The following is a 17483-nucleotide window of genomic DNA, read 5'->3' as shown; positions in this document are numbered from 1 at the left end:
TTTCTGACAGACATTTAGTCTTTTTTTAGTACTTGGTTGTGAATCCATGCAATAAATGACTGCCAAACCATTCAAACTGACACCAGCAAACAAGCTTTTTTGCCTTAGACTTGGCCAGCCAAGCACATTCCATCTTTTTCTGCTCCTGAAAAACCCTGTAGTTTCTTTGGCTAAATCTTTTGTGACATTGCTCCACTACCACAGCCATCTGTTGACAGTGGAGGCATTTGGATTGTATCTGACCTCTGAACTACTGATCCATAGCACAGACGTTTTTGTTTTTTTTTTATTTGAGTTATTTTAGATCAGTGTTTGGTACACTGCAGGATTCACCATGCTCTATCAACTCCAGTAAAGATAAGCTCATTCCCCTGGTAACCGTACATCAGACAAGGTAGTATTTACGCTCTGATCATAAAGGACTCCATTTTCTTCACATTGTCCTCATCCTAGTAATGCGATACGAGTTAACCGTAATCTCATCTGCTTGCAGTTTGCCTTTTTGTTTGCCACTACTGCTGTATTTTTGTAAAATTGTTTTCTTACCCTAGTCTGCTTACGTCTTAAATGAGGTTAATGAACTAATCATTTCTTCATGACTGAAAGTGTTTGCTAATCCACCACTATGGTCTTGTGTGGTTTGGTGAGTTGTTTACTACTCTTAAATTTACCAGTGCATGTTGAGAGACAACAGCAAAAGCCAGATGCTGCTACAATCAACCAGAATCACCTGCAATCAAGTAGAATCATCTGGAATCAACAAGAATCAACTATAATCACCTGGAATCACTCGGGATCAACTTTAGACTTTTTCTGCTCTGTTAACATCTTTTCAGCAGGAACTAATCATCCAATTACACGAAAGCGGCCAAAAAGACAACAGCGCAGCGGCACAATTGCTTATAATAATCTGAAATCCACAGAGCTGCCAGGTAATAGCAATGCCTCCACTTTTACACAGATTCTAAGTTAAGTGACAGTGGCAGTGATATAAATCAGACAGACCATCATTTCTAACATCAGTTACTGTTCAGCTGAGCAATGGAATGGTCACGTCTTAGTGAGTCTGACCTTAGTGATAGTGTTTAGTGTGCTGGTTTTAACATCGTTCTGGGTTTTTCACACACAACTGTTTCAGTGGTTTACTGAGCTTGCATGCTAGTGGATGCCTGTAAGTACTCAACATGCTACTAGATGGGTGTACCTACTTAACGTGCTATTAGATGGGTGTACCTACTTAACATGCTACTAAATGGGTGTACCTACTTAACATGCTATTAGATGGGTGTACCTACTTAACATGCTATTAGATGGTTGTACCTACTTAACATGCTACTAGATGGGTGTACCTACTTAACATGCTATTAGATGGTTGTACCTACTTAACATGCTACTAGATGGGTGTACCTACTTAACATGCTATTAGATGGTTGTACCTACTTAACATGCTACTAGATGGGTGTACCTACTTAACATGCTATTAGATGGGTGTACCTACTTAACATGCTATTAGATGGTTGTACCTACTTAACATGCTACTAAATGGGTGTATCTACTTAACGTGTTACTAGATGGGTGTACCTACTTAACATGCTACTAGATGGGTGTATCTACTTAACGTGTTACTAGATGGGTGTACCTACTTAACATGCTACTAGATGGGTGTATCTACTTGCAGCTCAGTGTACAAATAACTGTGTTTCCTAAGGTTTAGCAAATGTAGTTGGAAATATTTCTAATTAAAGCTGTCAATCTGCATTTGAACCCCAAAGTAATTGTATCATTTCATTTTTTGCATTGTTACATCAAATTTTGTCCCTAAGGTTTGTAAGACTGGATTTTGTTTAGTCTTGTTCTAGTTCTAAAAAAAAAACTGTTTTCAGTGTCAAATCCCCACTGAGAGTGTGCAATTGCCCAGCTGTAGGCTTAATTTCTGTCTCAGAAAGAGATTCCTCAGTGGAGCATGTTGATCTGTAGGCGTCGCATGTGGGTCCTGGAGGAGCCGTCCCAAGCTGGTGCTTTTCTTCACTCTATTAAAATTTGAAGAGGAACCTTTTTTTTTTTTTTTGCTATTTCCTCCCCAGCTCCTCTAAATGTTTCCTCTCTTCCCAATCGGGCTTCAGCCTCCACAGCTCCAGGGCTCACCTGCTGTGTGGGGAACCCCTGCCGATTGCTGGGACTGCAATGAACACAAACTCAGACTTCCGCCGCTGCATTTACAGCTTTCGTGTTGCTGCTCTACAGCTCTCTTGCCCATTTATCCACTTTCTTCCCTGCAAACAAGATGTTTTGGTGCTGTTCAGCTGCAAGCTGCAACTCGATCTGACTGTTTACTCGATGAATCTTGTTTATGAGGCTGGAATATGTAAATGAGAGAGGCTGGAATATGTAAATGAGAGAGGCTGGAATATGTAAATGAAGGTCATCAGGATCACATGTCACAAATGTTCTGTTTGGATGTTCACTTTGGATGATTAAAGACACATAACAGACCGTGTTATTTCTTTCCCATTAAAATTAATCCTACAAACTAAAATCACCAGTGTGTAAAAATAACTGTCAGAGAATTATAAGTACACCTAGAAACTTATAATTAAATCAGCATTCCAATATAGCATAGCACCGCTGACTCTACAAGGTTGGGTTTTACCTAAGCCACGTGTTCAGGGTTGACCCTAAACTGTGAGAATGGTGGACACACTCAGGTTTCTTGGGCCCTTGCAACAAAAATCCATGTATCAGCCATTTGCTCTTTTTCTGTAATCTCTTTTTTTTATTTTGTGCAACTTTTACATTAAAATGACATTAAAATGCTAAGTGTGCTTTATATAGACTTAGTTTACATCATTCATGTGGGTATTTAAGAATAAAACTTACAATAATGTTTTATATTATTATTTTTATTTTGTGGAAAATGTGGAAAAACAGTAAATAGCCACGTATGGAGTTTTGTCACAAGGGCTCAAATGTCATATCTGGCCCACGCCTTTAGTGTAACACGAATCTTTGTCTTTTACACAATATGAGAGGTTGAACCAAGTTGAAAGACTGCACCGTCTTGGCTTCTGGCAACATTCTCAGTGCCATTACCTGTTAGTGCTGCCACAACACTACATGTATCAAATGTAAATATGACATTCCATTTTCCGAAACTTGTGTGATGAACAAGATAGGTGGAGACTGGGAATACATTCCTCTTTGACCTATATCAGGATTCCTGTGATATCAGGATTCAGTTCTACTCTGTAGTAAGCCTGTATAGAGCTCATCATTTAAGACACTAGAAACTAAATATATTGAATATAAACAATATGTATTAAATCATCTGGTGAAAATAAATATCTAATCTAATCTTAAAATGAAGTTTAATATAGTCTTGAAATGCTAGGCTCCGTGTGCACTTCAGATACCTTTGTAAACTTGTAAATGTACCATTCCCCCCCCCCAAGAGACCATGCATGAAATATTTCCGCACTTACAGGTACCTTCAAGGTACAAACACACTGAAATCCTCACTCTCAGCTCTGAACTGCGACGAAGACACTAACGTTGCCATAATCAGGAGTGCATACCAGCATTTGGGGAAAATGAAAATTAAGACGATAACTTTTACAGTAAGGCAATTTATTTTAGTTTGGAGTTTTTCGTTATTATTGTGCGGTGTTAAGCGTCCACAGTCACAGCCACGGCATGAAGGAGTGGCCCATTTATCGGCTCAAATGATTGGTTTGTGCATCAGATTTCGCCCACCACTTAAAAAAAAAGCATTGGGTTACAGACGGAACCAGGACCGTCTGAACAGCACAAACTAGGACATTCCTGCCCCGGTCCGTGTCCGTTTGGTCATCAGGCTGATAGCAGTCCCGACGGTTTCCACATAACTCGCCCTTACGGTTCACCTCAGATGACGGGACCATTTTCCCTTAGCGTAAAAAACGCTGATCTTGGATCTGTTTCGGCGATTCGGCTCGCTATAGACAGGGCAGGACTCCGATCCTAGATCAGCCCTCACACTCGGAGAGTTTGAAGGCAGGCCGTGATCCCTCCCTCTCCGCGGTGACTCCCCAGCCCCGGAGTCCATCGCTGTCCTCGCCCCTTTTCCATTCCCGAGCGCGGCGACCGCAGGCAACGGTGCAACAGTGCGTCTTCTCGTTGACGGGCTGCGCTCATCCATACTTTTACCCCACTCCGTAAGGGAGGAGAAAGAAGACGCTCAAAACCGCAAACAAATAAGCGCACACCCAAAGAAAGAACTTGGATGCGTTGCGCTCCGTACCAGCGCGGAGCACAGCCTCAGTCTCTCCGCGCTCATTTCCTCTTTTCTCGGGGAGAAGAAGATTGCAGGATTGTTTCGGAGAGCTGGCTTCTGCTTCCCTTTTCGGTCGTGTGTGTGTGTATGTGTGTGTGTGTTGACGTTATATAAGACGTTTCTGTTTGTTACTGTACGCGGAGCTCGGGCTTGTGAGAAAAACGCCCCGTTCTGTCCAGCTTGTTGCATGACGCTCGTGTCTTGCTGAAGTTTCCAGATGCAGAGGAATCAAACGCCATTTGCGCTCGGCGTCCACGCAAAGTGTGAGTCGGATCGTTACGCCCTGCAGCGTTAAGAGACGTTTTACACACTTGGTCATTGTGAATTTCGGAGCGAAAGGGCACGGCTTGTTCATTCCCTACGCGACCGCGCCGACGGAGGAACATTTCGCGTCTCGATTTGGACTCACTGGGGGAAGAGAGCACGTTTGTACCACGGGACTCGGGATTTACCAGGTCCACAATACCTGAACGCGCTGACGGAGGAGGATCGTCCCGGGAGACGCGCATTCTGTGGCTCCCCATGTGCCTGGTTCCCTAAAAGAGGCCTTTTAACGCCGAGGAAGGTTTGTTCCTTTTGTTTCCTTGCATTTTTGACCACGTTGTCGTCTCATTTCCACAGGTGTGTGTGTTGCGTCTACATTTTGTACGAACAGTCGTTGCTTTTAAAACCGGGGTGTGTGTTGCATGTGTGCATGGACCTGTAATTTAGCAGAGCATTACTGGTTGGCGAACACGGAGCGAAATAACTTGTTGGGCACGATATAATGTCGACTACTTGTGTATGCGGAAGTAGTAATGAAGCCTTGAGAAAATCGCCAGCCACCCTAAACGGACACGCACGCGGGTTCGCCTCGCCATCCGGGAGCGCTCGCGTTGTGCACGCACTACATCGGCTCGGTGTAATTCATTGGTGAAATCTCAGATGTAAATATTGTGCCATCCACTTGTAGCACTGTTGTTTGGAGCAAACGTTTACGTTCAGCGGTGCGCCGCATCTGAAGTGTGTATGTTCCCGTGAAATCAGAGTAGACCCCAAAGCCCCGTGCTTCTCATTAACCACGACTAGACTCCGGTTCAGAACCGCGGACTAAAGACCTAAACGAAGACGAGCTTCTCCCGGCAGGACTAAACGCAGTCGGTCAGCGCTGGTAACTCCTGACGTCATGCTCCTGGGCAGACTGCTACACGGAGGGGGGAAGCCCCGCTGCTAGGTTCGGGTGGTGAAGCAGACTCGATCACCTCTGCTGATGGATGTACTTAGGCGCGCACTGGAGCAGTCTGTCAAAACGCGTCGTTGTTGAGGCTGTAGAGTTCGAGTGTGAGCTATGCGATCCATTTTCTTTCACACTGCGTTCTTTATCAACATATATATATATATATATATGTGTGTGTGTGATTTTGTTTTTCTGCATCCGTACATACATAATTTGAGATCCTTTTGTGTATTTGATTTATGCAGCTTCTGGCTCGGAAAAATCAGAAAACAGGTTGTTGCATTCACTTCACAGAATGCAGAAAGTTCACAGGTACAGTGCTGGAGTTGTGGAGTCCGAATGTGGATTCACTGCAGCGTTTGAATCTGCATGACCTTGCAGCTTTTTATTTTTATTGTTACACACATTTAGAATTGCAGCCAGTACCTGTATTGTACTGAGAGAGTGAAAACACTAAAAAGTGAAGGATTTCTCAGGCCATTTTCACACTGAGCTGGTCTTTGATTCACAGAAGTGGCAGTGGAATCCTGTAGTAGTGAGTTTGTGTAACAACCTAAATACATATAATTACCTGCTACAGGGTTCAGTCATTCCTTGTTAACTCCCCAGAAATAAGATTTTAAAAATTGATTACTTTTTTAAATTTTTTTTTTGCATGTCAAGTCTGACGTTAAATTGGTGGCATTAAGAGCATGTTTGTGTGTGTGTGTGTGTGTGTGATATATATAATATTATACTCACATTTAAAAGGTGGAAGGTGGTACGTGGTAAAGGCTTCTCAAGCATGTGCACTTATTTAAATACGTTTCATTGATGTGGGGTATTTATTTATGGTACTTGTTTCCTAAGAAGAAAACATCAGAATGACTGCAGGGAATCCCCAGACTTTATAGCTTGGAAAAATGTCTAGATTTGAAAGGCTTGGGTGAGATTGCAGGGGATTCCTAACGAATTTTACCTTGGGATTCCATGGCAAAAATGGTTTGTCAGAAAAACGAAATCGAGATTTATTAGCTGACATTTGTCGGTTGTTATGCTTCTGCTTGAAACCGATGACGTGTTGCAGTTTCAGTTTTCCATGGTGAGAAGTGTCATGTTTTAGGAGACTAACAAGCCACTTTACGATATAAAACTATTTCACAATTGAACACTTAAGTTCCTAATTGGTGATCTTTGCCATTTGGAAATGCAAATCATTGTGACTGTTTATGGCAATGTGTTCATGTGCAAGCTTGCCCACCGAACCCCCTTTACAGTTTGGCTTGAAGAAAATGCATTTGGCTGCAGTGAATTACTCAGTACACGCCCTAATGTCAGAATGATGAATGAGATTAAATGTCACATGCCAGTAGTGGGCTGCCTAGAAAATACTGATCTTGCTCTTTAAAGTGAAAGATAAAATCTGTCCTCACATTTTAGGCTAGAATATTAGATCACATTCTATTCTGGGAAATCTAGCCAAAAGTGCTGTTCAGTGTTGAAAGTTTGGTGAGTATTCTGAGAGATTTTTAAAAACATTTTTTTTGGTATGGGGAGCCAGTTTTTATATATATATATAATATTTATTTATTTATTTATTTATTTAAAGCAATACTGGTCAGAAATATTTGTGTGTTTGTGTTCTGCTATATAACTGATTATACATAAATTTAGACAGTATTTGATCCATACAACTAGGCTCAGTAACATCACTGTTATACATTATTTCCTCTGCAAATTTCTTGAAACTTCACTGATACTAAAAAAGGCCATATGTGTACATATTCTTAAATGTGGGCTGATTAATGCTTCTTCAAGTTTGCCATAAATGTTGATTAATTCTGAGCATTGATCCAGACTAATATGGAGATTGAGTAATTTCCTGCTGATGGAATCTCTTGTTCCTTGAGCTCATTGTGACAACTAACACACACCATTAATTGTTGTGACAAACTGCTGTTTCATTACTGCTCAAAATAATTAGTCATGTCAAAATGGTACAGCCCCTACCTTCTGCGTCTCGCTTTACACCAAAGGTGTCCAAGTTCAGTCTTGGTGATCTACCACCTTGCAGAGTTTAGTTCACACTGTAATCTAACAAAGCTGATCCAGTTAATCAATGCTCTATTGGTATCTTTAGTATTAGAGCCAGGTCTACTAGATTTGGGCTGGAGCTAAACTCTGCTGGGCAGTAGATCTCCCAGATCTGCTTGTTCCTTGTTAATTACTTGCCATCTAATTGTGCTGTTAACAGATCACCGGAACACGCATTGTCCCGATTCAGTCCAGTTCCTACAGGGAAACTCTCTCACTGCCTCCTGCTGCAGCCTCCGTTAAAAACACCACCAGTGGCACGCGTGAAAGCTTAAACCTGTTCAAACACGACACGCACATTTGTGTGGTTGGTCTTTGCGCACTGTGTGTTCCGTTTAACCACAAAAACACCACATGTGAAACTGTGTATGTGTGTGTGTGTGTGTGTGTGTGTGTGTGTGTGTGTTTGAGATTTAAATGTTCGGTGATGGGCAGGGGTGCATGGCACAACCAAGGCTTTTTTCATCACTGGTGCAAACACCGGCAGACTGATGCAATTTACTGTTGAGTGTATCAAGCTGTGTTTACTTCGCTAGCATCTGTTCTTTCTAATTAAGAGAGAGAGCACAGCACTGTCTCCTTCCCTCCCTACCCGAAAGAGACGGTGCCCGGACAGCACCAGTGCAGAGCTCTGGTGAGCAAGTCTCCCTGGTGCGACTACAGTCCATAAATGGACAGGGAGCTCTGCATCTGGCACTCGGACTGTTGCGGTAATGTGACTTGTGAGGCAGCGCTTGGGGGCGTCCTGTGCACTCCAGAGAGGAATATGCACCTATGAGGGAGGATGCAATAAGTCAAAACACGATATGGATGTCATTAGGTGGTGGGTTTTTTTTTTTTTAAATGGTGACACATTCTGGTTACTTCTGAGGTACACCAGGAGTGTACTGATGTAATCTAATACCAGTGACCTGCAGTGCATAAAGTGAGTACCCCTTCTACATATGTTTTGGGGGGGCGGGGGTGGGGGGCAGATATTACCATAAATTATTGGATGGATTCCTAAATATAGCTCAACAGTTTGCAACTACAGTTGACAAAACAGAAATGGCATGTATGCCGCAGGCTAGTTGTTGGCCCAGTGTGGATCTCCTGGTTCATCTTACAGAAGCTACGTACAAAACTCCCACCCCCCCCCCACCCCCCCGCTTCCTGGCTAAGATTTATAGGTACTGCTGGCCTACCTTGCTGAATTGCTGTGAGGTTCTCATTGAACATCAGTGTCTCAGAAAAAGGCTTTAAAAGCCATCTGTTTCACTCGTAGTCACTGTTCAAAGTTAGCTGGCCAAGGTAGCGTGTACATATATGGTGACATTTTACAAATAATGGCATAGCCCCTTCAGAACTCTGAGAAGGGCCAGGCTGCTATAAACCTGCCCCCATAGCGAAAGTCATACATTTCATTGGTGAAATTTTCTGTCATTTTGCTAATAGACTTGCATTACAGAGCCCTTCAAAATATCTCCAGAAGGGGCACGTAGGCTAATACACAGCAGTGAGTCCCTGCAGCCATACTAATGAGCACTTTTGATTAGTTCCACTCTCGGCTAGAAACCAAGGACAGTAACTAAAGAATATGTAACCTCGTCTTTATGAATAGGTTGATGTTTTTCATTTTACTTTATGTATTAGAAATTTTTATTTTCGTCCACTTTTTGTTACCCTTTCTCTGAAGGGTTTGGAGGGCCTGACGGCACATACCTACCACATACCTACCTAGCGGAAAAACCTCAACGACTATGACCCAGTGACTATGTAAAACTCCCTGGCTAGTACCTTTCAACAAGAATGTGGTTCGGGGAGGTGCTCCCAGGTGTCACTGAGCTCACGTGCACAGGCATCCAGCTGTGTCACCCATATTCTGTCACCTTTACCCTTTTGTGCCCTCCAGTTTGCGATTAGTGGGAAGATTAACACCTTTAAAGAGGCCAACAGTTGTTCTGGAGGCAAGAATGGCTGTGTAATGATTAATGAGTTTCAGGGGATTCTCGGCCTGCAGCTCTGTCCTTTGCCTAATAGCGCAGTTTGTTTGCGCGTGCCAGGCGAGAGGGTGTGCAGCAGAGCCAGACTCCTTTGCAAAGAGTCTACGGATCTCGGCAAGCCAGCAGCGAGGTGTTCCAGGGCTCAGCCGAAGGTGAGATGCCGACGTTTGGAAGTAAAGGTGACTGGCTGGTTCGTGTCGGCGGCGGTTTATCGTGGTCTCTTGCAGCGCTCTGTTTGACTGACGAGGTTGGGGTGGGTTTTGGGTTGTGGGTTTTCACGGGTGGGTGAGGGGTGAAAACCTGCTGATGGGGGAGGGGGCACTTCCTCTAACATTCTCGCATTCGTTGGGCGAGGAAAGCGCACACGCGTTTATGATTGGCGCACGTTTCGGTCGCGTGCCGTTTTCTATGGGCGTGGTTGGTCTGTGCGTGCCTCCTCCACCCCATCCGTCGTGGCTCTGCTACACCTCCCCCGAACCCCTCTCACCCTGGTGATTTCACTGGGTTATGGGAGCGACGTGGCCAGTGACCCAGAGAAGGGCTTTGCACCGATTTAGAATTTTCGAATGCATGCCGCATGCGCTCGCACGACTGTACCTGTATGACGACATCGGTGGGTGTCTGTGTGGGTTCCCTGGAGCTCTCGCTTCCAATTCCTGCTTTTGACTCTGAATGTAATCAGAGCGCAGCATATTGGAACCCGTACAGGGGGACAGTAGATGGGGGTGTAAGAAGAGTGACATTGGCACACACAGCTGATCAGTGCAAACCAGCCAGGGAGCCGAGCTGGGGAAGGGCCCAGAAACTTGGTACAGGCGAGACGAATGTGCATATACTTCTGCACTTTTTGCCACAAGCTGCTCTGGGATCAGATGGGCAATTTTCTCGCCCGATGGTCAACGTGAGGATCTGAGCTGGAGACGATGATGTCAGATCAGTATAAACAAGGCATCTCCCACCCACTCCTGCAAGCTTTGTTTGAGCGACTGCGCTGCTCATCGGGCCCACGCAACGATGGCGGTTACATAACGCTCGCTGACGTTTCCCTCTGCTCCTGCGGGAGTCGATCGGCAGGTCCAATGCACTCGCCTGTGGTGCTGGTCTCGTCCTGCGGGGGCTCCGGTGGGCGGCGGAGCCAATAATCTGAACCAAAGAGGAGGAGGAGGAGGAGCAGAAGAGATGGAGAAGTACAAAGCTTTGTGGGTAAAATCCTCAACCGCAGGGCTCGAAGCTGAGCTGTTTTCGCTCGTCGTGTTGAATAGGACCATTGTGCCTCGCGTATCACTTAGCAAAGATCTTTCTGAGAGGGAGAGACAAGAAACCTCCTCTTTGCAGAGACTTTGGTCTTCACTTTGCCCGTCATGTACCGCCATGCAGAGAGCAGGCACGCTGAGTGTCGACTCGCACAGGCAAGACAGGATGAGGTGTGTGTGGAAGCCTGCTCTCAGAGAGCTTAAAGCATGCACATGACTGTGGCGAGCGCAGGTCCTGTCGCCAGAGTGCCACAGTTGAGCTTTTAGCAGGTCTGTACCAGCCATGGCGCACGACGGGGGGTGACGGGGTGAACACTCCACACAGACCTACAAACATAATCTGGAACATGTTGGTCGTGAGGAGCATCCCGATATCGCTCCGATTTGTTCACGGATGGCACGCCTCCCGCTCCATCTTCATAAATGCCCATTAAAAATGCCCGAGCACGGTTCCCCTATGGAAGCGCATGTGTTATTGAAGAGAGAAGGAGGCGTGGAAGCCGGCGCAGGTGGCTGTGATTGAGGCATCGGTCGTCGGAGGCCGTCAGCCACGCGAAACCTCTGGAATGTGACGGCACCTTGATTTGCTCGCTGCGTTCATAGTGATGTGAATTTTAAGCAGACTAGCACCTCACAACTGATCTGAATAGGCACAGATATCATTACCATCTGCTCCGGCTTCCAAGTCTATGTTTCTGGAGCAAAGGACCGACTCGGAAGAGTAATGAAGGGTAATTTCAGTTGACTGAATACTTCCGTTTTTCCTGTGGTTTATCTAATTGGTGTTCTGGATGTCTTGACTTTGCCAATATTATGTTAAAGTCAAAAACCTTGTAAAAATAACATAAAATGGCTATGCAGTCTACACATTTTTGCGAGAAGTGTTTTTATGCTCAGTTCACAGTAAGCTGAACACTTAAGTAGAGCTCAACTCTACTGTGAACTAATGGTTATGTATATATTTTTATACAATTCCGGGTCAACAGTAGATCCACGTTGACAGAATTGATTGACAGTATTCCAACTAATGACTTTTCTCAAGATGCCTAGGTTGGGTACTTCTTTGCAGCTAGACACACACACACACACACACACACACACACATAGAGAGATCAGTCTGCTGCATATTCACCTCTCCGAAGAGGAACCAGACTGCGTGCGAGTGCAGCTTTAGCAGGAGTCAGCAGACTGTGGAAAGTGGCACTCCGGATCCTCTCCAAGTGTTCCAAGGCCAAACAAGCTTCACCTGTCAGTGCAGCCTGTCTGCCTACGCTCTGTCTGCTGGCGGGGGGGGGGGGGGGGGGGGGGGGGGGGGATAAGCATTTGGTAGGTTAACTGCCGAAGAAATTTCAGCGGGGCACTCTGTGGACGGAGGAGCGTTTCCACTGGCAGCTGTAACGCGATCATGAGGCTGGCTGATAAATGAGAGGCGTCTGAGAGCCACGCGCTCCTGTGAGCCTTCAGGCACGCCTTCATGCGCCGCATTGTTGGTGGGCTCGGCCCACACAGTGGGTGAACGGACTAGAGATGCCATCCTGGTTCACCAACGACTGGACTGGGGCGTCCAGGCAAACACATGGAGACCATAGGAACTCCACCAGATAGGGACTTGAACTCAAGACCCTAGTGGTGAGAGGCAAACATGCTAGTCAACGCTCTCTTTACAATCTGTGGAAGCTTTGCTGGTTCTGAAATGGTCTGACCTTTTGTGACAGTAGTGACTGATTTCTTTTAGTAAAACTATTTGATAAAATAATTGATTCAAATGATATGAAATAATTGCTAATTTTATAGTATAGTGTTATTTGTATAACTAAAATATTATTTTATTATTATTTAGTCATTCTAAATTATAAATTAGTAAACAAACAAATTTTGAGACTGAGGTGAGCAGTGTCTTACGCTGACAATTGAAAAAAAAAAAAATAAAGTTTGTATGTTTCATTTCCTTGTAGTTGAAGAAAACATTTTCTGAAGGAAACTGATGCAATAGTATCACTTGGCAGACATGCTTACCTGGCAATAATCCTATCGCCCTGATGTTTCCTACTAAAACAGAAAATTTCAATTCTGTTCAATTTCAGTTCTGTTCAAACCTTTCAGTATTATCCAGAAATGGGTGAATACTGTCGTTTAGATTTTTGTTTAGGTGAAAACAATGCCCCAGTACTTAACTTCACAGTTCACCTCCCTGTTGGGCGTTAAACTTAAGGTGAAGGGGCGACTCTGCCAAAATAGTTTGCTTAGCTCTGGCAAGTCAAGTGAGTCTAGGCGGTGGTGAAGGGAGAGAAGTGTTTTAGCGAGGGGACTAAGGAGCTAGCTAAAGCGCCGCTCCGTCGTTGAGCTTGAGGGTTGAAGCCAGGGAAGCGAACGTTAGGGTAGTCTTCCTAGCTCGTGCCTCACGTGCACTTTTCTGTAATCGACTTTGCTTTCAGATGCTCCGCTAATCAGCAAGGCCCCTCGCTGCAGAGTCCTGCGTTTTCAGCGCCGTGCTCAGCGTTAGTCCGCCGTAGCTGTTTGTCTCGTCCACGCCTGGCATGGGCAGCGTTCTAATTTAGTTGCCAGGTGCGTCGGCAAGTGAGGCACCCGCCCACCCACCCAGTGCCCTCTATCTCCCCTCTAACACCCCACACCACCACATGGAACTCTCCTGTTCCATCCCCATCCGCACATGGGCCTGACGCCCCCTGTCCTCCAAAGCTTCAGCATGACATGCGAATGAAAAACTTAACGCGCGCGAAACTCCTGGACGGCATTCCCCACCGCCCTTTATTGGAAAGGCCGGTCTGAGCGCTGTTTATGAGCACAATGTATTTTCCACTGAGCAGGCAGGCGAGGGCCAGGCTTGTTTGGGTACTCGAGGAGGGTGTGGTGCTTACACATTGTTCCTAAGTGTTGGTGCTCATGGAAGACATTTTCACCAGAGGCAGCAGCGTTAGAAACACTTCGGATGTTAGTTTTCCACTTTCCAGCAGTGCCGATTAATTCTACAGATTGCTGGGCAGACTTGGCTTGTGTGTATACAGGCAATATAATATTAAGATGCCATTTTGATCTGTATCTGACGTGGGATTTTGGTTTCACAAAACAGTAAAACCAAAACAAGAATGAAAAAACCCAGCACGCACTGACTTGCATCTTTTTCGGTCCCAATTTGCATATTCACGCACGGTTATGAAGTCAGAGATGTGTGATCACCAAGAGCTTAAATCAAAACCTCGGTCAGAAGGGGAACTAGCTTGGACGTAGCACTATGGCTACAGCCACCTGCTATGACCAGACTTCCCACACTCTGTTTTGGGGAAGCCACGCACTCATCATGTGTGGAAATAATCGTGTCTCTTTTTCCATGCCACGCCCCAACTGACGTCCACGAGAGCGCTGAAGTTTGGCAAGCGAGGTAAAGTCAAGAGCGCTGAAAATGCACATCGCCCACGCGCTGTCTTCAGAAAACCCACACCTTCCCCCCGAGCCGCAGCAGCTGGGAGGCCCTCCACGAGGAGGGGCCGTGGCCGGCCTGCGACATGTGACTGGGCTCCCTGCCAGATCGCATTGGAAGAACGGCTCTTTGTCGGATTCTCTTCCGTGTTGCCTTTTTTTCCCCCCCCACCACTGGGCTCGGGGCCAGCTGCTAACGTGATTTCGTACGTGAAGCAACCAGAGCGGCAAATCGGGATGCGGCACGCCTGGCACCGTGCATGCCGCGGGGCAGCCGAGGGTTCGGACAGCAAATTCCGCCCGGTAGCGTGACTGTTAGTCAGACGTTTCCTCCTGGCCGTCTTGGCCTCGGTGGATTTTCCCGTCCGGTCTGCGGAGTTGCGCTGTGTTGGGCCAAGCCTCGCACCTCATCCGTTTGTGTTGTAATGGTCCAAGACTGTTTCAGCTGGGTTTCCTCCAGGGCTTTTGCATCGGGCTCAGCGCAGTCCTTTGCGGAAGCCCCCCGGCTCACGGGCTGCCGGAGCGTCCGCCTGTCTACTCGACAGACCCGAGGTCTCTGGCTGCTTCCTGGGAGTTTGTCCAAGTCTCAGTAGAACCAGAGAGGCCTTATGGGGTGTCAGAAAGGTTGACCTTTTGACCTGGCTGCAGTTGCCACTGGCATCCATGTGTCCCCAGTTGAGCAGAAATTGGAGCTCAGAAGACACAGGTTCTCTCTTCTTTCACGGATGCTGAGATGCATTCCAGCTGTTCAATGCATGGTTCTCCACTGCCTGTCAGGAGAGCCTGACTTTTTTGCGCAGGCAGACGTACATGCTGTGTCTCTGCCTGTGATGACTTCCTTGTTCCAGATTGTTCTGCGTGTGTATGTGTGTAGGGAGAAGCGACTTTGGTTACGGTAAACCAGGAGCTCCAAAAGTGTCTGCATGAGGGCCACGTGCCCATCCTGCTGCAGGAGACGTTTAACTTCTAGCCCCACTGGCCATGTACAGTCATCTGTTCTGTAAAAGGCGAAGTCACTCGGTGCTCGGGGTATTCGTGACGGCAGTTAAAACCGAGAGAGAGGGGCACAGAGTATTGCTTCATCGAGTCACAAGGGCAGCCACACTGTGTTCAGACTTGCCAGTGTTCTTTGCCCTACCCATCTGTTTATTTGTATAAGGGAAATCTTTTTAACATCTTGTTCACCAGAGCGACACTGTGGCGGCGTTAAATATGTGGAAACGTTTCCCCCACTGTTCCCTAGTGTAGTTCCCCGTCTTTAACATATCTAGCGACTAAAAGAATAAAATAATTATAGTGTTTTGGGTGCGAATAAGCCATGGTGCTGGCCTTGGCAGCTGACATGTCTCCTGCTAACACGCCTGTTTTGTATCATCGTCTCCATTGTTTTTGAATGCGGCGGCCTGACTGGACTCCGTTATTGTTGTCCTGGACTCTCCACTGTCTCCTCCGACGAGCTCGCTTACCCGCGTTACCGTGAGCACAACAAAAGGCCTCGTAAGGCGAGGCGGCGGCGATGAGGCCCAGCGCGGCGTGTTTCCTTTCCCATTGCCTGCGTACGTCGGCGAGCTCCCCGGAGTTCCGCGGCTTTCCTGGACGTGGCGCCGCACCCCACCCCGCCTTCTGCCTCGGGGACAGGAGCGGCGGCTCGTTCTGAGGCCATGCCCCCTGACAGCCCGCCGCGCACGCTGTGCAGAGCCTGCCCTGTTCGTTAGCGCACCCAGTACTTCAAAGCGCCTCCCTTTAAAGGCCCGGTGGTACCTGCCATCCCGTGGTGTCAGCGGACTTGGCTTTTATGTTATGTGGTAACAAAACAAAAGTGGCAAGGCTTTGCCTGCGTTGGCAGGGATCACAGAGCCAGCCCCGCCCGCTCGGCCTCAAAGTGACACTTCCAATTTCAGTCTTGGTGCGCAATAAGGATTCTGTCAGATGCCTGTCATCTTGGCTGCATTTTGTGTGTGTGTGTGTGTGTGTGTGTTGTCAGTTGTGGAAGCAGGGGGTGGTGCTGTTCATCAATAACATTTAAAGGCTTGAATGGCCCTTGACCCCAGTGCATTGTGTACTGGTGTGTGTACTGATTGGCTTTGTTTACTGAAACTGTGATTTATGTGGGCAAACTGGCAGTCAGTTTCCAGTGACTAATGCACGTACAGTGTGTTGGCTGGCAGCGTCAAGGTCTTCAAGAGCAGCAGAAGTTTAATTCAGTGAGAGGACGGAGCAGCGATCACAGCTAACACGTCTTTCTGCATCAGGGGTGAAGGATCGCTTGTCATCCCCCCCCCCCCATTTTTTTTTTTTCTTCTCCAAGTTGCATTTCCTCTATAAGTTAGAAATAGTGGTCGAGTTTTTTTTTTTGTTTGTTTGTTTTTTCCCAGTGTGGAAAGAGTGAATGAATGTAAAATTAAAAACTTTCAACAATAGCAAAACAGCTAGCATCTATTATTTTTTACATCTATTTTTGTAATGGATGGGCCAATTAAAACAAGTGTGTTTTTCCTGTAGAAGTTGTCTGTCCTGTGGCAAAACACAGAATTAAGTTTGGCAAGTAAACTCGTTTCGTTTATGTACTTGAATATTTTTATATACAGCTTGTAAAGAAGCATGTGATCTGGATTGCGTAACACATTGCGTAACATGTCTAAAGTGGTCTATACTTTTCTGGTTGATGATTCAAGCATGGATGCCCTAATCAGTCAGCCACACCTGAGTCTAAAGTACAGGGTTACCACCTTCTCCTGTGTTTACTTTTCTTTACCATTTAGCTTCAGTCTGCCATACCGTAACACCAACACAGGCCATGCTCAATTACCCACTGGCATCTTTTAAAGATATTTTCAGAGTATGGAAGCCCCTTAAAAGATTTAATTTCATCCAAGGCAAAGCATGGGTGCCGAATCTATACACTTCATCTCAGAGTTGAGAAGCAATAGCTCGGCTGGCAGTGGAAGTGACAGACACCTCGTTACTCCGTAAGGCCTCTTTGGGGTCACACACAAAGCCCTGTGCACTTATTACTCACACTGGCTATCCAGATGTCCGAAACCAGTCTAGCACTGCGAGCTGGCCTCAGGTCAGCCGAGGGGAGTCCTCGGGGAGTCCTGGGGGAGGCCTCTCACTCCATTGACGGCACAGAATGGGTCCTAAATGCAGTGCCTGCCCACGCTGCTTCTCTGTCTGCCGAGGGGAGGAGTCAGAGTTGGTGGGGGGGGATA

General features: G+C 46.4%; 1 protein-coding gene across 8 annotated transcripts in view; it reads left to right on the top strand.

The window, feature by feature from the left end:
- The first annotated feature begins 3626 nt into the window (after positions 1–3626).
- atp2b4 (ATPase plasma membrane Ca2+ transporting 4) overlaps positions 3627–17483 on the top strand; it is a 63977-nt gene continuing 50120 nt past the window's right edge. For 4 of the 8 annotated variants that reach the window (XM_035520247.1, XM_035520251.1, XM_035520250.1 and 1 more), the window contains exon 1: positions 3627–4874. The gene's annotated coding sequence lies outside the window, so the exon portion shown is untranslated. Of the gene's footprint in view, positions 4875–5264; positions 5630–5770; positions 5838–6991; positions 7014–17483 lie in introns of those variants that run through there. The other 4 variants (XM_035520243.1, XM_035520242.1, XM_035520244.1 and 1 more) reach the window with 4 other exon arrangements.

Source organism: Electrophorus electricus, chromosome 20 (assembly GCF_013358815.1).
Source record: "Electrophorus electricus isolate fEleEle1 chromosome 20, fEleEle1.pri, whole genome shotgun sequence".
NCBI classification, from domain to species: Eukaryota; Metazoa; Chordata; class Actinopteri; order Gymnotiformes; family Gymnotidae; genus Electrophorus; species Electrophorus electricus.
The sequence above is the reverse complement of the archived record's forward strand: the minus strand, read 5'-3'. Positions and strand labels throughout refer to the sequence as shown.